General features: G+C 29.3%; 1 protein-coding gene across 1 annotated transcript in view; it reads right to left on the bottom strand.

The window, feature by feature from the left end:
• LOC124363452 (neuropilin and tolloid-like protein 2) overlaps positions 1-22,457 on the bottom strand; it is a 1,362,382-nt gene that overhangs the window by 987,595 nt on the left and 352,330 nt on the right. The gene's annotated exons all lie outside the window — the stretch shown is intronic.

Here is a 22,457-nt window from a genome sequence, read left to right as displayed (position 1 = left end):
TCACGCATCTACAAGTTCAACAATATGGACACTTCAATGCCTAGAAGGGAATTTCTAGACCATCTTGCTTGGGAACTTTTTCATCCCCAGATCAGAAAACGCCTGGAATCCTCAGTGTTACCTACTGAAATGAAAATTCGAGCTAGGCGAATTTTGGGAATAGAAGAACCTAGACGACAACCTATCCCACAAGACAATAGAGTGGGCCGTTGCTATTTATGTGGCAGAGCACGTGATAAATCTGCACGGAAATGCTGTAACAAACGTGGCTACAAGATTTGCCCTGACCACTCTTCGCTTTTTGTCATTCCTGTCGCAACAGTGAATGAAGAGTTTTATGTTATAGTCTACAACAAATGAACCTTATAAATGTAAATTTCAAGAGTTTTTGTAAAATTAAAAACATTCAGAAATGTACATATAATGGTAAGATATTGACTTTTATGTAAATAAGCAATTTAAAACTAATTTATATATTGTATTGATTTTGTAATAAACATGTTTATAAGTGAAGTATTTTTCCATCATTCATGTCCTGAACTTTTTTTTTAAGTTTTACGACCTTAAAAGATAGGCAATTTTAAAAACCAGCAAAATACAAAATAACGTAACTTTACAATTTTTATTTTTTTTATTTTTAAAATTGTTGTTGTGTAATATATTGAAATATTAATTTAAGTAAGAATATATGTTTTAAATAATAAAAAATATCTAAAACAGTGCTAAAGTTAAATGTCCCTGTACAAAAACAAAAAAAAGTCGTGGGCTACAACTGTAGCCCATGCGAGTATTGGCGTAACAAAACATCACGCGAGTAGCGCAGGGTTAAATAATATTCAACAAAATAATGTTTCTTACATTTTTAATACGCTGTTAGAAATTTATATAAATACCATTAGAAGTACCGTACAGAAAAGAAGCAATCGCGTTCTTTCTTTTTACCTACCTTTGCGCAGAACAGTACGGTGAGAAGTGAGTGGATCTGTTTTGATAAAAAGCTTGAAGGAGCAGAGGTAACAGAGTACTGGCTTAAACCTGTATGACGTCAGGAGCACACAAACATCGGTGAATGTCCATAATTGGTGACACGACGATGCTGCCCAAACCAAACTTACTGTTACGTCTGACTCTTCCATGGTCTTTTAAATTCCAATCCTCCTTTCTTGAAGTGATAAAAGTGATTTTTGATTGAAAGCCTTTATATGTTTCAGTATACTTTTTATAAAGAAATCATTGAATAATCATAATGGCATCTATGGCTTGGATTTGAATTATTACCATCACAGAATTATGGTTTCGTAGTCATGTGATTATATCTATAACGAAATTATAGTCACACAAAAGATTTTGTTTGTATAAATATATTCTCAAAATAATCCACAAATGTGTAACAAAATAAGTGTGGCCATAATGACTATAGTCTTTAAACTGTATTATTTTTTCTTGAAGGCTGGGAAGAAACATATATTGGAAGGATTGAGACATCAGCTTTACAAGTGGATAGCTTTCAAGGGAAAACTCCATTCGGAGGCATTGAGGGTCATTCATTTATAAGCTGGGGGCTTCATTACGCCGTAGGGTCACATAGTTGGAGAACTTCCTGGTCACATAATATCATAAAGATATACCGATCCAAGAGGCCGGATCAGAGATCCTATATATTTATAGCAGGTATGTTTTTGCTCATAAAACCCAATATCAAGATTGTCTGTACGACTAAAATCTTTTAAAGTAATATTTATCTGGGAAAAATTAAAGATGTTGTCATCAAAACGAACAAGAGTTTCAGAGTATGGGAGCTTATACACGCAAGATTCTCTCATATTTAAATGGCTAGGTTTTCCGTTAACCTAGAATCTTAAGAGACTAACGTCCTACACGAGACAGGGAGATTATAAAACAAGTAGTGATACCAACGTCATCTAGAGGCAAAACTCGGCCAAAGGTTGTGAATTGCAGACATTAACTAAAACCACATACGATGGCTTTTTATGACCACAAACTGTTAAGTAAATACAAAAACGGCATGCCTTAGAATCTAATCTTAGACTACAGAGGCTACTTACGTAAAGAGTCGTTAAATTGCACCTGTTGGTCTAGTGATACCAATTGGAGATATTCCAGTATGCCCAGAAAATATGTTTTAGAGAGACATATATTTTTATATTTATAGTTTTTAGAAAGGCCATGTAAGATTTCTACTTTGAAATCTAAATTTACAATAATATGTTGTATTTCTTAAAATTTTCTGAACCTTCAAGGCGATATAATAATTGCTATTTTCGCTCATTGTTTTTTTTTTTCATATAAATGATTTTTTGACGGTGTCACATCGTCGACACGTCAAGTTTACCTCATTTAATTGCTTCAGGTCGGAAGTATGATAATATAGTATAAATATTAGCTACCCGATAACTACACAGTGATGGGAATATTTTTAGAAACGGTAGATACAGGACGAACCAGGCATAGATTTATTGTAGTAGGTAAGGAAATCTAAATGTATAGTGCATATGACAAAGAAAATTAGTAGGGTATCTAATAAAACAATTAATTTTTGGTTTAGATGTTTGCATTAAAAATTAGACTGTACCATATATTGTGTGTATTAAGTGAGAAATGTGGTTTGAGACAAGTTAATTAGTTTCCAAACGATTTGGAAAGACTAGGTTTCTATGAAATGTATCATATATGCGTATAATTCTTGTGATCGGTGAATGTAATAAATGGGATTTCAGTTCTTTCTAACCATAAAGTTTATTTGTGGCTACTGTATTGTAAAATGATTGTAATTGACAGCTGATTTCAAATGTAGATAACTAAAAGTAAACCGTTAAAATATTTAACTAACAATTCGGTTTTAAAAGTAAATTAAAGCAAATCCAATATCTCGACAAATGCCACACTGTATTGTTCAATTATCTGAAGAGCCGACTTTCCCTGTTCATGTTGGACTGAAATATTAAATTCAATTCGCGATGGGTACTCCCTGTCTTACGTTTCATGTTCTCTTATTCTTAAAACTGGTTTCTTTTACTGTAAAGCCTTAAAATCGCAGTATTGCAATCATTTCGTTCTTAGTCACTTATAAAATACGAGCATATGACGACAAATATTTTCAGTAACAATTTGAACATTTGAGGATTGTGTCACCAATATTATTAATTAAGTGCCTTGTTTAAAATAGCATTATATCAAAATAACGCATACTCTGAACTATAATAAAAGTAACTGAGCTCCAATATGTTTATTACGTAGTTGTGGTTATTCTATATCTTTAAATATTCGATGTTAGCATATTACGAGTATAAACGTTCACTTTTAAAAGTAAACTATAAACTCTTTCGTAATAATAAATGAAAACCTACAACTGCTTACCTACAACAAAGAAGTTTATATGTAAATAATCTACTATATAAACTGAAAAGTAAAAATACATATTGTATCGCTATCCAAGATATAATGATGGAAAATAAATTACAGACTATAAAGGCAAATAGGTCTCTCATTTGTGCTTGGTCTTAGTCTTCTTATAAAACTAGGAGTTTAGCAAATATAATTATTAGTTTCTTCGTTTTACACTTTTATTACGAAAACTTCAGTATTGGAATATTGACCACAACACACATACATAAATTTCCAATTTTTTTGGAACGGAAAGGTTTTCCTGATCCTTTAACGAAAGATATATAACGAAGATTTTCTTTGTTGTTTAATGTTCATTACTATTATTTGTATTATTTTAATTAAATAATTTTCTTTTTGTCGCCAGTGTATGAAAAGTCATTTAGACCCTAATAGCATATAAATAAAATCCAGGTTCATAAACAATTCATACAAGATGGATGGATGGTTGTTGTGATTTCTGAATTATGCGTGTCACAATACTGCAATATGGTTTGTTTATCTTAATATAGGTTTAGTTATGTGATATGTTAGTTATTCACCTTAGGAAGGTATCAGATTGCAGATATCCAAATTTAGTGTTTCAGATTTTTTCAATCACAGAACGAAAGCAAATGATAACAATATCCTGTTTCATCGTTTATCATATTGTACTTTGAACCTCCGAGATGGATAGATTTATTTATTTATGTATAAAAAATAAAATTATATTTCGTTGAATGTTAAATACAATATTCTAAAATATGTTATGAAAAAAATATATTTTTAAAATACATTTTCTTAATTGTTTATTTAATATTCTTACATTACAGTCATCTTTCATTAGACAAATGTAAATTTTCACAAATTTAAAAAAAGTTATTATTAATGTGAACTTTTACAATATCAATATAATTGAATACACACAGACAGAATAATATATTTTTAAGCAAAATAGTATAGTAAATATTTGTACTATAACCATAGAAACGATCCGCTTAAATATCGAACAAGTGCTGTGAAACAGCTATATATGTAATATCAAAAGATGTATATATTTATATATTGTTGTAAAGTCAATACAGTTTTTATAAACTATCTTGACTATTACGTATTCCCATGATCCGAACCTAATATTCGTTCTCTTTTAATAACTATGTGAATAGAATTAAGATTCGAGCCATAAATATTAAAGACAATCCTCCTGAGGATATTGTGCTGTTAAATGTCGAACGAAAAAGACGTTTGGGTAAGTGCGATTTAATATTTCAACAAATCTTCCTCCCTGGTTACCCTGCGCTGTTGTAAAATTTTATATCTGAGGGTATTTTATAAATTTACTCTAGTTTCAAGCTAAATGTTTGACTTAACATACAATTACTTATAGATTACATTATCATAGTTCCAATGTCTCAGTATTTTATTATGAGCCCCGTTATAACAGAGGATATATGTGAAGTTATGTGCATTAGAGAATCAGTCGAACTGAGTGGCGTAACTTTCAATGTAGAGAGTTATTGTGAACATTGCAATAGTGGTATATTGCAAATCTGTGCAATCTAATAGCGGCGATAAAAGTAACAATACAATTAGTACATTTCGTTACAGGCCAATTCTTAATTAAATGTGTGCAAAACTTAATTTAACACAACTCATTTAGCTCGTGTGTAAAATTAGTTACATGTGTAACCCGTTAACAAGGGTTTTAAAATTTATAGATATAATTCAAAAAATTACGAAATGGCATAACACTTTATACCATTGTGTATTATGTACATCTAACTGTAAAAATATTCAAACATTTTTACACTACCCAATATTTTAGTGATCTTTTTATACGCACATTTCATTGCACATGTACAACCTACTGAGCAACAATAAAGTCTCGGTATGTTGACCAGTTTTTTATAGGCTTTTACAAATAAATTTATCGTTCGATCTTCATCAAATAGCCGCCCCCTCCACCATAAAAAAGTATTTCTAAATCAAGTTAACATGAAAATTAAATGTCATTGTTAGAACTAATGATATGATTACATAACAAAAATTTACGAAATATACACTAAATAAAGGCTCTGCACGATACATACAGACTGCCACATAATATCAATCTAAAAATTTATATTTTTCAAATATTTCAGAATCCTCTATGAAATAATACAATTTAATTTGAGTGCAGGTTGTGCCGACGCTTTTTGACAGTTTACATTTAGGAGATTTACTATCGGCTTATATGTTCTATTATAATAATGGTTATGAACGTAAATACGAGGTGCACAATTGTTGACTGAACACATAATAGATCCCAGTATTTAAATAGCATATTTAAATCATACAACAACTAATTGTTCCTCTAATCCATACGGTAATTGGTCCTGTTTTTATTGAGTGAAATCTCTATTCAAATAATCGCTGGATTTGCCAACTTTAATTAAAATATGTTTTGTTTTATACTAAATGCAACTAAAATTGAAATGGAAATCATTTGTCAAACATTTAGATGATTTTATTAATAAATACATTTAATAAAACATTTTTTATTGTTTTTATATTAGTTTTCAGAACTATATATGTATTTCTAAATGTACGAAGTTATAAATATCCTGAATCCTATTTTGTTTACAATTTGCTGGGTGTCACTGAAGCATATCACTACAGGAACTGGACATATTTTATATTTGTCTGTTATCCCACGTTATCTAGAAAATGTACTCACCTGCAGATTTTAAATTCTACATGAAGCTGCAATTCTATATGTGCCACGTTGAGTTCGTCGATCACACATTTTAATCAATAGAATTTGGCTGAATTTCATACAATACTTTTATATTGGACTTATATATAACCCACATATATATATATATATATATATATATATATATATATATATATAAATATAATAGCAACGAGAACATCGCACACATTGTAAGTAAAATAATGACAATTTATCGTGTGATTAATATATCATGAATAAACATAAAAGTATATAAAAAGATAAATGTTAAATTTTTTTACTGAATGAACATTTCCTAAATTGCATTGTTTCAAATTTTTACTGTCAATTTTATCCTTTAATCTACTAAATAATAAGGATAAAAATCAAATTAACAATATATATATATATATATATATATATATATATATATATTGTTTATTTGATTTTATATATATGTATAAACATTTCCTAAATTGCATTGTTTCAAATTTTTATTGTCAATTTTATCCTTATTATTTTGTAGATTTTGTAGACCGTAAAAATTTTAAACAATGCAATTTAGGAAATGTTTAGTAAAAAAATGTAACATTTATCTTTTTAAATACTTTTATGTTTATTCATGATATATTAATCACACGATAAATTTTCATTATTTTAGTTGCAATGTTTGCGATGTTCTTAAATTAAATATATAAATTATACATATATATATATATATATATATATATATATATATATATATATATATATATACACAAACACGTAGTAATTTATCTAATTGTATTTATTGAGTAATATTCAAGTGTGAAAATTAAAAAAATTTTGTCTCAAAATCATTACACTGCCAATTACATAGCACTACGACTTTGAGGAATGTGTTGTATATTAACTATGTGTGAATGTGTTGAATTCGTACTATTGTTGTATATTACTTCAAACATTAACAGTTATCTTACAGGTTTATTATTATACGTAACATCAGTGCTTGATAATTTTAAAGCACTATCGTATTAATACGTCTAGTGGGTTTCGTTAAAATTTAAATCTAAGTTAATATCATGGTTATTCAACGAGTATAGAGAATTTTTCATAAATATATATTACACCATTATTTATTGCCCGAGTAAAATGTTCCATTAAAAACCAATCGAGTCACTTGCAACATTAGTGAATAATCCATTCTGTGTTTTAAATTAACTTAGTCCTACATCAATGATTTAATAGCATAGGCTAAAACAGTTCACTACAGTTTATCAACATAATATTCCTGCTAAGTATGTATTATTATTTAAATATTTTAAATAGTTTAGGAAATTAACTACAGTGTATAAACTACTTTATTTGGTCTATCAAAACAATTGCTGCATAACAGTTTAAAATTTAAAGTTATCTTATTATCTATAAAGAATATAAGCTATAGATCCCCTAGAGTTATTGAAGGGCTTTGTATTTATAAAAACGAATTTAAATAAGCTTTTTTAATGTTTTTAATTTAACTTTAAATACAGGAATCCTTAAATGTACTAAATATAAGTGCATAGTAAACACCCATAAAAATTGTGCAATTATTATACCATTCAACCCAAACATTAAATATATCTCCTTAGAGGCATAGAATCTTATAATAGATAAGGATCGATCAAACCCATCACCGCACTCTCTAGGGATGTAGCGTCTACACCACATTTTTATCGCACACAGTTTCCGTACTCTCTAAGGTGGAGAGTGGCCCCTACCATCAACATCCACCATTAGACAGAAAAAATCATCAACTTTTACAAAGCCTCAAATTTTAAACCAAAGACAGTTTGGTTCTCGAAAGATCGGTATACCACACAACCTAATATAAAATCTCCTTAGAGGCATAGACTATTATAGTAGATAAGGCTCGATCAAAGCCATCACCGCACTCTCTAGGGATGTAGCGTCTACAACACATTTTGATCGCACACAGTTTCCATACTCTGTAAGGTGGAGAGTTGCCCTTACAATCAACAACAGCCATTAGACGGAAAAAAATCATCAACTTTTACAAAGCCTCAAATTTTACATCAAAGACAGTTTGGTTCTAGTGTTTTACCAGTAACATCATTCTCGAGGAAAATTCAACATTCAACAGTATTGAACTGCCATCAAACTAACGCTCAAGATTCCAGGTGTCAGGCCTGTAAGATCGTTAGACTTCAGACGCTGGACTAACTGTAATGTAAAATGCAGCTGAACTTAACATTAATATTAAATCAGCCCTTTCCACCATCGCTCTAAGTTATGTGTAGATAACTTGGTTGCTCCACTATAATATGGGATCGTGTCAGAAACATTGTAGTGTACTTAATTATGCATCTAATGGGACAATTGAGAAGACTTCATCTGGCTTACATTTCTTTGTAGTCCAGGCGTCTCTGATGTTGAAACGATGCAAATAGTTCATTATGACCTTCTTCGTCGCTTAATGTTTTGGATCTCTTCAGACTGATTTTGATTCCAGATTCTAGAAATGAAGTCTGACACAGCGGTAGACTTCAAACGCTTCATTAAGTAGAAGGTGAAATGGAACTGAACTTGACCTCCTCCTTGACATCACAAAGTACAAGTACTATTTCTACGAAACTTTTGGACATCAAATGTTTTACGAACGCACCTAAAAAAACCACGACTTATTCAAAAATGTTTTCAAAAAAGCACAATAGTTAGTAAAATAGTAAATTGGTCACCATAATAAAACAACATGTAACTTAATTTATATGGATATCTTTATTTTTTTACAATAATTATTAATTTCCATCTTAACAATGTCTAATAGCAGTGTTGAATTTTGTGAATGAAAATAGCTGAAAGAGAATATGTAATAAGCTTATTCAAGTAGCCAATATTGTGCATTATTGTAGAATTTTAATTTGCACGAGGATTTTGAACTCTTATATATTTGTAAAGAATTTTTTTATACGTTATGCGTAAATTTTTCAGTTTTCAATATTTATATACAGTATATGTATTTCTTCCTTTTTGGTATACCCGCGTAACATATTTATTAGAAAGTGCATTGATTATACAATAATTTATTGTGGATGCGTATGTATTAATATTCGTCATGATCATAATATAGTAATAGAAGATATTGCCTATATATTAAATGACACATGATTCCTGTCTTTGAGTTCATGCTTTTGAGCCAAATTGAGCAGGATTATAGAGGAAGTAGTGAACTCAAGAACTCTTTATTATATCCAATTGTTTTTTAATAGATAATAATGTTGTAGAAACAGTTTATTAAGACCTAGAGTATTTAAGTCAACTAGACCTCCGACTAATAATCGAGATCCTATTATTTTAGCATTTGATATGGTTCTTGTTTAATCCATATATGTATATGAATTGTTATTGGCTGATTGTTACATAAGTGTTGCCTGACTTCCAAAAGATATTTTCAATCAAACTGCCATTTAGACCTTTTTCATGATGCTTAAATTTTATACTGTCATCATCGTGTTTTACAATTGTTTATGTGACTCCATCAGATTTCTTAGATATTTAGCAAGCATTGGTGAGTAATTATGGTTCCAACGAAAAAATCCAAGAATAAGAAAATGTTCAATAAACTGACTACAATCCTTTGACACTTAGATTTGTCACGCGTAGTCTGATTAGTGGTAATCTATTTCGCAAACAATATCATCCGTAATTAAATTTTGTTTAAAACTTAATTTATACATAGGTAAGAATGTACCTATGATGGTGCCTGTAATTTAGTTGAGCGTTATTGAATTCTATCAATCATAAGGATGCTAAAGTATCTCTTTTTTCAGCCAGGAATTCCAAATTGTTTCTGAAGTTGGGAATACTGCATCTCTGTACGACTTCTCAAGAATAACATGAACATCAAAGGTAACGTACAATCTTAGGCAAGGTTGCCACGCAACACGTGGTATAACGTACTTTGACTCCGTAAAATAAAAGTGCTATGAAGGACTTCGTATGATATACATTGCAGTAAGGAAGAATTATTAGTTGATTTAAAATGTTAAAATATGTATAAAAGCACAACGGTGCTAGAACCGTGATCAGTATTTAATTACCAATACACATCCTTGATATGTTTTAAAATTGTTACTAAGTACAAATATTAATGTTACTATCGTAACGTATAGAGATTACGATAAATATAAAACATTTCAACAGGTATATACATGTATATGTAAAATATAACTTTTCATACAAAATTTTGTGTATAATGTCTATAAAATTTACTTTTACTTATAAAACAACTATTTTCTTTATTATAAATTTAGTGCCTTAACAAATACTTGTCTTATAGAAGTCTCATTTTAATTGAATATTGAAAATATCTTTTCAATTCGGTAATAATATTAAAAGGATTGACTATTCTCATTCATTGCTTTAAAAAAACCTGGAGGCGATATTACGAATATGAATATTCCTAAACTTATTGTCATACATTTACTACAATTTATATCTAATAATATTTATAAAAATACACGAAAAGTAATCAATACGGATAAGCTGTGTTCAAAGACTAACTGGAGGAGAAGCAGATTTAAAAATTCACAAAGGCAAGGCTGCCAATTCACATTAGAAGTGCAGTGTTGGCAGCAATTGTTCTTCTATTTAATAATTTACAACCACTCTCCAATTGGAGTGGCCACTCTAAGGCACGTTCAATCGTCGTTAGCAATTAATAAAAATTCAAGTGGAGTACCAACCTGTGAATCTGTCAATGTTATTTTTTTGTATATATTCTGAATGTCTAAAAAGTTTTGCTTAAGAACATAGCAAATATTAAGATGAATTAGTAAAATTGCAGTCAATTCGTATTATTATCTAATAGTAATATTCGGCAATAATAATTATTATTACGAACTACTCTAGTAATTTCAAAAATATATTCCATTCTGAGTTAAAAAGAAAAAAAAAATTAATATTATTCAAAGTATAGTATAAGTAAATTCTATCATATTACGTCTAAAATAAATTTTGATAAAAATATTATACTTTCCATCCAATAACACAATAAATTACGCAATGCTTGAATATGCTGGACAGTGCGAATTGCGTATCCTTACGTAGTTCTTCTATTTCCGTAGCAACTATTTTTTAGTATAACTGTTCAAAATAAGAATTAACTTTTTTATGAATTTTAAACGCGAATTCACGAAATAAAAGTTTAGAATAAACGTAATAATCTTATATAAATTAAAATTTTAAATACTCATCAAAAATACTAGTTTGTAGTAACAAATATTGTCATAATTCTTAGTAAAAGAGATATTCAGCTATATTACTTTTGTTTACTTTATAATCCACTGCCATAAGATTATACAATTACCGTAGAACTTCCGTACAGTAAACTCATAATCAATCGCGTTGTTTTTAAACCAAAATTCGCAGAACAGTAGGATAAGGAACGAGTAGAACTGTGCCGAGACGATAAAAAGCTTGAAGTACCAGAGGTAAAGGACTACTGACTTTAACCTGTATGACGTCAGGAGCACACAAACAGCGGTGAATGTGCACAATTGGTGACACGACGATGTTACCCAAGCCAAACTTACTGTTACGTCTGGCCTCTTTCGTGGTGGTTTCTTTAAATTGCAACCCTCCTTTTTTGGAATAATAAAAGTGTTTTCTGTTATAAAGTGTCTTTATGATTTTACTCAATATTTTTTTATGAAAATAATGAATACACATAATGCCACATATGGATCGGTTCTAAAATATAGCCTTTAATGGGTTATATTTCAGTACCTAATCTTGCGATTTTATTTATAATGACATAATGATCAAAGTTATGATTTCGTTTTCCAACCATAAATGTACATTAAGACACCAAGTTACCATAATGGTTTTACTTTTTTTACGATAATTACTGTGTCGGAGGCTGGAAAAAAACATATATTGGAAGGTTTGAGAGGTTCAAATACTGAAAACATTCATTCATATGCTGGGAGGTATTATAGTCCGTAAGGTCACATAGTTTGAGAACTTCCAGTCCTTATAAGATTGCAAAGAGATTAAATAGGCTGGAAGCTCTCAGAGACTAGAGCTTCTAGAGGAAAACCATTACAGGGTTCGTGTTCTCTAAAAAATCAAGAGATCGATCGTCTTTGAAAATAGAATGTGTAACTACTATATTTCCCGAGAAAATGAATTTGTATTGATCTTGAAACCAAAGTAAACATGCCATGTCAGATTCCGTGAGCTCATACGTGAAAAAAGCTCACAGAAGTCAAAAGGGAGATATTCTTTAAATCTAGAATTTGGATAATTAATATCTCTCAGGTGGAAAAATATTTTTTCTAGCGACCTGGATGTCAAAGCGAAAGTGAAATATCAGAGCGGGGGAGCTCATACTTACTTATGGGGAAATGCTTATAAAAGCCATGCGTGAGATCGTCCGTGAATGTATAATCTTAAGAAATAATTGTCTATCACGAGGATGGGTGATTCAAAGAACAAGTGATACAAGGTTTTGTCTTAAAGAGGTAAGACGCAGCCATAGGCTAGGAATTCTAGACATTAAACCAACCCATATCCGATGTGTTTTAATGAGCAGATACAGATACCTGTACTTCACGCTGTCAAGGAAAGGAAGATGTGAAATGACTTAGAGCACAATAAAATTCATAGACCTAAAAGGTTAGTTACCTGAAGTAAGGTTCAATGGCACTTGAAGTATGGTGAAATCAAGTGCAGATATTACAATATCACCCAGAGAAATATAAATTTTACACAGTTTTACATTTTTTCCTGCGTTCCCATGATTCCATAATTCCGTCATTATCAAGAGAAAGTCCCAGTAAGATGTCTATTTATAACTAAAGTGACAATATCATATTGTGTTTTAACAATATTTTTCCAATATCCACAAAGGCAAAATACTAATTTCTACTAAGTGTTAGCATGTACATTTTTAAAATGTATATAAGTGTGCTTTAAACTATTCCTTAATCCTTCGAAACGAGTCATTTTTAAGTCATAAAATATTTTGTACTTTTTGTCGGTATTACCGTAATATATAGTTTATATATATTATACCATACCATATTATATATTATATATACCATAATATATATATAATATATATATATATATATATATATATATATATATATATATATATATATATAGTTACATCAACGCAACAACCATTCTGAGATGGAAATGTTTTTAGAAGTGGTAGCTCCAATATAAACCATGCATACAGTTGTTTTAATAGGTAAAGAAATTTAAAGCTAAATGGTCGTTGATATTAAAACATGTATAGTTGATATGTCAGAGACAACTATGTTGTGTTCCTTATACGCCAATTGGTGCTTCCAATATAAATATTTAATAGTTAGGCTGATTCATATGTTGTGTTTAGTCAGAGAGTAGTGTGTTTTGAAACAAGGAAGGTAATAATCCAGAAATTTGGTAAAACAGGATTCCCATAAAATTTAAAATACAATCGTATAATGCTTATCATCTGTAAATAAAAAGAGTTGTCTGTTATTTGAAACTGTAACATTTATAGCAGCCTACTGCATTTTGAATTACTTTAAATTGGCAGATAAATTCAAATGTATATAACTAAAATTAAACTTATTATCAAAACTACTTATTTAATTTAAAATATGTGTTTTATAATAGATTAAAGCAGATCGAGTATCTCGACAAACGGCACATTGTACCGTTCAATTACCTAACGACCCGCCTTCCCCTGTTCATGTTGGACTGAAATATTAAATTCAATCTGCGATGGGTAAGAACCTTCTGTTGCGTTTCATGTTTTCTTACTCTTAAAACTCGTTTATTGTACCGTAAAGCCCTAAAATCACAATATTCTATTTCATTCTATATTTAGTCGCTTATCATATATATGAAGACAAATATTTTCACTAACTACTTGGCCATTAGAAAATATTGTGGTTGAAACAAGAATTTTAAATATCCCTTCATGTTGCAAAACATAGTTATTATTATTATTTATTAGGCTTGGTTAAAAACCTTGGCAGCTGAAATAATGCATAGTCTAAACTATAAGAAAACTATAATTCGATAAAGTTAGTTGCAATTCTGATTTGATTCAATAGTTTACGTTATTCTCTATTTTATTGGGAAGACTTTTTTTAATGCACACTTACAAAAGTAAGATATAAAATAAGAAATAATAATAAGTCTTCTAAAAGAATAAAGATACTACAAAAATTGAGTAGTAAATTAAAGAGTATAAAAATATTTCATATTGGTACTAAATACATAATTATAGAAAATGAATTATAGAAAGTAAGTTAAAATAAGTCACTGTCACTACTGTAGTTTTATTCTTGTTCTAAAAACTAGTGGGATACAGTAAATATAATTATTAATTTCTTCCGTTTCATACTTTTTGATCAGGAAATCAAGTATATTGGTTGGATTCTTGTCTATAACCAGTTTCTTGTAACAAGAGAGTTACAAAGCCGTTTTCTTTGTTTAAAGTGGATAATTATTAATAGTTTAGTATTAACTCGTAAGGTAACATTAAATGAAATTATTTCTTAATGCAGGTTAGGTGAAAGAAAAGGCCATCTAGTCTTAAATTAGCCAGTATACGAGTACATAATGTATTGTTCATTCTATTTCATTATTCACGATAGATAACTTGAGAGATGAAGGCAACATTTTTCTTTGTTTTGTGTCAAAAACACGAATAGTATTTTACTAAAGCTGGACATTTTCTAATAGGTGTTGAAACGTAAGGCAAAATAACAAAGCAACTATTTATCGAAGGATAGTGTTTGGTTTGTAATATGTACTGATCAAAATATAGGATTAATAATATGATATATGTTTTAGTCATACTTTAATTTTTATAGCTTTATTGTTCAAATCCAATTTTATATATTGTTTTAGTTTATATGAAATATATTCAAAAACTCTATGGGAATCAAAAGTATAATAATAGTCTAAGAAAAAATACATGTGTGTTATGAAAAATATCGGTTTAAGTAACACGTAATAATAAAAATGCTGAAAACCTTTATTAAATAATGAACACAACCTTGGATTGTGCAATGATGTAATTATATCTTAACGTACTTACGGTTCATCTATTTACTTAAATCCCATTACAGTATGGTTTAGTTTTTGTTTATTTAATCATGGATACAGTGGGCCCACAAAGCCATTTCATATACTGTGTTTAAATAACTTAATTTACAAAAGTATATTCAGCCCAAGAATGGGATTAACATAGGTGTAAGGAGTACTTTAAAAAGTTTTAGGTCAGTTTATCAGAGCCCAACATGAGTATCATGACTCACACTGCAGATTTCCTAAAGAGTTAATTGATCTCCCCTATACTTTGCTCACGAAATCTGGTGTAATCGGTGTAACTGATAATACCTCAGCTCTGATTCGTCGCTTTACGTGTTCAATAAATGAACATTATGACGATGTACATTTCCAGATAATTACGTAGCTTCAAAGAATGAAATATTTTAGATTTCTAGCCATTAGATTTAAGTATTTTTTTTTTTTACTTTGTGATTTGCCTACTTCGGGACATGTCCTTAACTTCTTAATTTCTATTTAGACGTTTTTAACTTATAAACAGTTTTTTAAAAATTTTTCGTTTCGTTTGATATCGTGTTTAAAAGATACCAAATAATATAGTTTATAGTTTCTTCGAAATACTCGGTACTTACGCTGAACTGAAATCACAGTATATAACTTTGCTAGCCAAAAATATACTGAACTTTTGACCAGTTTCATTAAAACTGTTTTGCTAAAAACGTAAGTCACAGATAAGAAGAGTGGGTAACTCATCTAACTCATTAAAAAACTGTGATCAATAATAGAGTAGCTGTATTCAATTAAATTTGTTTAATATAGCTTTGTGAACACGGTGTGTTCTATCTATTAAATTAAAAAACAATACTTTGTTTATAATAATATTAACAGGTTTCAGATGTAAACAGCATTTAATAATTTACATGACTGTGTTAAATAATAATTAACCAGGACTATTGCCATAACTAGAACTTGCTTTTAAGGAAGGGGTTAAGGCGACTGAAGAGCACACAACACGCGTCTTATGTACTTACTCTGAATAATTCAAATAGGTATATTTAAAAGTTGATTATTTGACTGTTGTATTACAATTAAGTTATATTGTTGTTCTACTACATGTTTTCTTAGAGCTTTTGGAGTGGGTTCTATTTAACTACAGGCAGGTTCTTTTAATGTAATTTATATATAATATTCTTTTTTCACGCAATCAAAGTTCCTAGGAATTTTTATAGTTTGGATTTTTTATTATGGCAAAGTATTACAATGCTTATTTATGCCCTTATATAATTACGTAATTTTACCGCTTTGTTCAGATTATACTAAATAAAATATTAACCGTTACTAAAGAACAGTGTAGAATTTATCCCAAAAGTTATTGAAGGAAACATCTATATTTAGGAAGGAAACATGGATGTAAATGTAACCTCTACATTTGTATGAAACAGAATTAATATGATAGGTTTCTATATTTTTTAGTCCGAAAATTTGTAACTAAGCTCTTGTACATTGTTCAAAGGACTTTTTGATTGAACTTTTGTTGTGTATTGAAACCAAAAAGTAAATTCTTTGTACAATGCTATAATCAATGCCTTCATATACTTATAGTTAAGATGTTTACTTGAATTCAATAAGTGTAATATTCTATATTTTGAATTTATTTGAGTAATTATATGTTTTATCTATTAAATCAAAAGTAATAATTTAAAGAAGATTTTAAATGTAAAACATAATGTAATAATTTACGTGTGTTAAACTGTATTTTACCAGGACCAATCACATAAATAAAACTTGGTTTCATGTCACGAATATAAATGAAATAAATTTGATGGGAATATTTCAAAGTGAACTAATGATTATAAAGAAGTTTATTGCAGTAGATTAAATTTTTAAAGTCTTTAAGTATTGGTCTATCCCCCTACAGACCTATCTGCCCACATATTTGAGTGTAAGTAACAAATAAGATAATTTGTTGTGCAAACAAAGTTACTTAATTTAATGGTTTTTACTTGTTATTATTAGTATTATAATATATATTTATGCCCATTACATGTTAAAGTAATATTAGTGCTCTGCTCATTTAAAAGTAAATAAATGTACTATCCATAGAAAGTATTTCTGAAGGAGCATTTCAGAATTTATAAGAATATTTGTTGGGATTGTAAATCTATATTTAGGAAGGAAATATTTAATATGATTAAATACGAAAACACACACGTATAAACAAAGAGAATAAAACAAATCCAAACTGTAATAAAACATTATTTTACAATAATCATGCAAACTATCCACTAAAATAAGATACCTGAAATATGCATATATATATATATATATATATATATATATATATATATATATATATGCACAGTGCATTATACATTATCCTGAGTATTACGTATTCCCATCATTTAAATCTAATATTGGTTCTCTTTTAATAACTCTGAAAAGAAAAAAGTTTCGAGCCATACATTTTGAGGACAACCGTCCTGAGGATATTGCTCAGTTAAATGTTGAATGAAAGAGACGTTTGAGTAAATGCGATTTAATATTTCAGCAAATCTGGTTGTACTCCGCTGGTGTAATGTTTTAAATTTGAGTATATTTTATAAACCTACTCTAATTTTAAGCTACATGTTTTATTTAACATACAATTATTTACTTTTAGATGCCTTGACGCAGTTTCCCTGTCCTTATATTTCATAGGCCCCATTAAAATAGAGAAAATACATTAAGTGAATTGCAATAAGAGTCTTATTGTGAATTATGTAATAAAAATGCATTGCAATCTAATAGCAACGATACAACGTGTAATACAAGCAGATCTTTTCGCTATACCCCACTACCTAACTGATTATACAGAATAACTCATTTTGCTTATGTGAAAATTGTGTTACATGTGAGGAGATACGGGTATTAGCTATCATTATATGTACTTCCTAATATACGATATGAGAAGTATTGCTCAACCCACAGAGCGGTATTTTATAAACTCGTAAATGTAATTTAGAACTAAAATTAACCAAACGTAAATGGAATACGGTTTGTATGACCAATGTGCATTGCATTCAGTTTATTTTAACTAATTAACTCAGTGAAAGTAATTATATGACGTATAATGCATTCAATTAAAACTTTACTAATAAAATCTATTGTAATAGAAGCATCTTTCTAGTTTTCACTTTTATTTGAATCATCGGTAGAATAAATGTCTAATAACGTTAAATATGAAGAAAACTTTTATTTGCTTCTGAAAGGTGCAATTTATTACTTAGTTACAGGTGCTTTGTAAACAGTTCCGTTAAGCCTACGTTTACTATTGTGTAGATTTTTTTATTTATATTTTAACCATAGATTTTCGGCTTTTAAAAGTGCTCTTAATGCTACTGGGGTTCATTGTTTGATTTAAACAGGTATTTAAATGGGCTTGATATTGTAATTCCTGTTTCTTGTAAAATTAATAGCCTGTGACGTGTGCCAGTAATCAACCATTTATGACAGAATTTCAATAATAACAAAAAAGTAGTCGACTCGAGCGAGATGTAACAGAGAACTAGGAAATTACCTTAATCTGGAACATGTACAGAAACAAAACAACCAATCCGTGCCCGATGCTCAACTCGGATGTATTCTCATTTTTCTCTCCACATTTTAAAATTGTTTAACCTTGACGACCCAGCTAGGTGAATTTATAATTAATTTATTTTGTGTTATGTGGTTTTGCGTGTTTTTATGTACTTCAGTACATGCATCTGACGATGTCGTAGTCGTGCGACACGCATCACGATTTAGAATAAAACGGATTGATTCATGCTGTAAGGAAATAATAAAAGATTTTTATCTGAAATATAATGTTTTTATCACCCTTAGTATAATAATTCTGAACACTTTTAACACGTCTGTAACTTACTCTAAACATTACTACATTACTGGTTAGAAGAACAAAATATGTAAACTTTCCGCCCCAGATCCTTTACTTCGTATCCCTTGACTACACAAATTACGTTGATATTACTATAACAGTAACAGGAGTGTTCTCCATGCATTATTCTCATTTTTAAACTTTATAAACAATAACTTTTAATATCAATTCAATTTTTGTTTATAATATAGTTTACACTCTACTTGTTTCATTAAAGCATGTAAATATTTCGAAGCATGTAATATTTATATCGTTAGTTGCTTGACTTGATGTTTCCAGTTCATTGTAGATTTTGCATATACTTTGGAAGAAGATTTTTTTATTACATTAAATTACTAGTATTCTAGATACATAATTTGCACATGATTGCAATGCAGACTAACAATCAACTGACTTATATTAAAGGCTTTTGATGTTTCACATCTTTTTATATGTTTTTCTAAAAAATATTACCGTCAGGCTGACGTAACATGTGTTAAAACAATTATATGATTTATTATTAAAACAATATATGAACTTTCTATGTAACAGAGGTTCGACTGGGTAGCAGAGCACACTAACATTAAAGGCTTTTGATGTTTCGCATCTTTTTATGTGGTTTTCCAAAAGAATTACCGTCAGCTTGATATAACGTTAATATGCTAAAATAGTTATATGATTTAGATAATGGACTTTCCATTTAACAGAGGTTCTATTGAGAAAGCGAAGCACAATGATTGCAGCATCGCATCTTTCTGAAATTGTTGACTATTTCTAACTATTATTCAATCTTCTATGAAATTGCACGCTTTAATTTAAGTGAAGGTTTATCTAATTGTTTGAACAGTTTACATTAGAGAGTTTTAATTTCAGCTTGTATGCTTTATTATTATATAACAGGATCTCAAAGTAAATTCAAGCTGCTCAATCACTGACCGAACACACAATAGTAGTATTTATATACCACATTGAAAACAAACAAAAACTAATTGTTCCTCTAATCAATGCAGTAATTGGTCCAGTTTTACTGAGTAAAATCTCTATTCCAATAATCGTTGGACTTCACAACAATAATTAAAATTCTTTTCGTTTCGTATAAAATAAATATGAAATTAAAATGGCCATCAATTGTATAATATGTAGATATATTTAAAAATAATTGAATGCCCTAATGTATAATGTTATTGACAATTTATAAAACTACTTATTGACTTCTAAATGTACAGATTTTCAAATTTCCAATATTCCATGAGTTGTTGTTACTTTTTGGTGGGTACCGAAATCTCAAAGAACTGGAAAAGATCACGTCTGCCACTTTGTGTTTTTCTAAGATAACTTGAACGTCAACTTACCTATAGAGTTGAAATTTTGTATGAAGATTCATTTCTACATCGACTACATGGATTTTTATGATCATGCATCTCTCATCATGAGATTTGGATAAATTTCAGCGAATATATTTATATTAGTATTATGAATAGCCATAATAGCAACGAGAAAATGAGAGAAAAATAAATTTGTAAATTAAATAAGTTAAAGCCATGTCATTTTGACATGTAGCGGAGTAACACGTGGAGCTTTAAACCTTACCTTTCCAACACAAACTGAACGAAGCCTGTTACGCGACTCGTGGTCCAACGTACTCCTAAATTGTAGTAGCGACGTTTGACGAATTTGGATTGAATAATGATAACCTAGAATCGGCGTGTTTCATATTTATTCAGTTTTATATAACTACTTTAAATAACAGAATGTGCAAAACAATGTCACCAAGCAAAACTACCATTACATAAAAAGAATCTAAATCTAACATTTCTAAAATTTGTGCATGAACACTCAAAACTTAATTAGTGTGGTAACAGTGGTACTTAGTTGTTGGTACAATTCAGGTAAAGATAATGGAAGTACGGTAGATCTTGGTGGCAGCAGAGAAGACACTAAAGACTCTAAATGTCCACAATTGGCGACACTGCGCTGTCCCACTGGTTAAACTTATCCTTTGTTACTCTTGTATTAGTACCTTAGCAGACTCATTCTTATCTGCAGAACATCTAAGTGGGAACAAGAATCAATATAATATTTAGAGAACCACGACGGATTAGCATAATAATGTGAAGTTAAACAATTCCGCTATTGATTAAATTTGTATTTATTTATTCAATGTTAGTAAAATGTGATATGTATGTCTCGTAAAATATGTTATATTTAAATTAATATAGTCCAGCTTACAATATTTTATCTAAGGTTATTTCAGATGAGAATAAATTGTATAATGTATTTATTATTAGTTACAGTTATTAGTATTTCGACTTGCATGATTGAGTATTGATTAATTTTATTTTTTATATTTGCTAACTAGCTTAAATTTAATAATTTATAGGATAATGCTACAATGTAATTGGATAACATGTCTTTAAAGAGGCATGCAAATAAAGAAATACATTTTCACCCATAAATATAGGTTATTATGATTTTGTAACAATGTGCTTTAATTATAAGAAAATAAAACTTATTTTAAATTTCAAAAGTATAGTATTAAATTTATTACATTCTAGCACAAACTTTTTGTTGTAATGTTAGATATTTCCCTCAAATATTTATAATTGCTACGAACATTATGACATTCACATTAACCATGCTGTCTCACTGAATGATAAAATGTTCGATATGTTGTAAACATGTCGCTATAAGTTTATAAAATAAGCCCAACTTCTCATACTAACCTTCAACGAAAGCATGCTACTGATAATTACTTGCTTTAGTGTCAGTTATTATTTTATCACACTCTTTACTTGATTCTGAACAAGTTTAAATAGCTTAATGTTTTTTAAACGGTTCATACCAATAAATACGTTTCAAAGAATTAACTGGGAATTCTATTTGCTGAAATGTTCACCATTTTATTCTATTTTTCTCTTACATAGGGTTTTTTACGAAAGGATAATTATTACTTGTACCTTTAGAGTATCCCTTAGACCTTTGAACCACACATGTTTAAATAAATTTTTAAAGATATTATATAAGACTGCGTTGAAGGACGACCCCTTTAGATATGCCGATTATATTCAATCACATTATGGTATATATCGTTTATAGTAAATAAATTAGTTAGTTCCCTAAACTGATAACCAACTAGTATACTTTTTCTGCCGTCAATTGCATTTATTTCAAGATATCATTATTAATTGCCTTAGCACTTACCAATATAACTCGAGGGACTTGAAAATTTTATATTTCTGTCTGTACGTCTGTGTATGCGCACCAACATAATACTGCAGCAAGCTACAGTTATAAAGTATACGAGGTACATGAATCATAATGGAGTATGTCTTTTCAGTTGAGAGTTAGCAAAAATTTTACATTTGTAAACGTAAAGGCAACCAGCATAATATACAATATACAAATAAGCAA

Source organism: Homalodisca vitripennis, chromosome 5 (genome assembly GCF_021130785.1).
Source record: "Homalodisca vitripennis isolate AUS2020 chromosome 5, UT_GWSS_2.1, whole genome shotgun sequence".
Classification (NCBI taxonomy): Eukaryota; Metazoa; Arthropoda; class Insecta; order Hemiptera; family Cicadellidae; genus Homalodisca; species Homalodisca vitripennis.
This window is presented reverse-complemented; position numbering and strand designations above follow the sequence as displayed.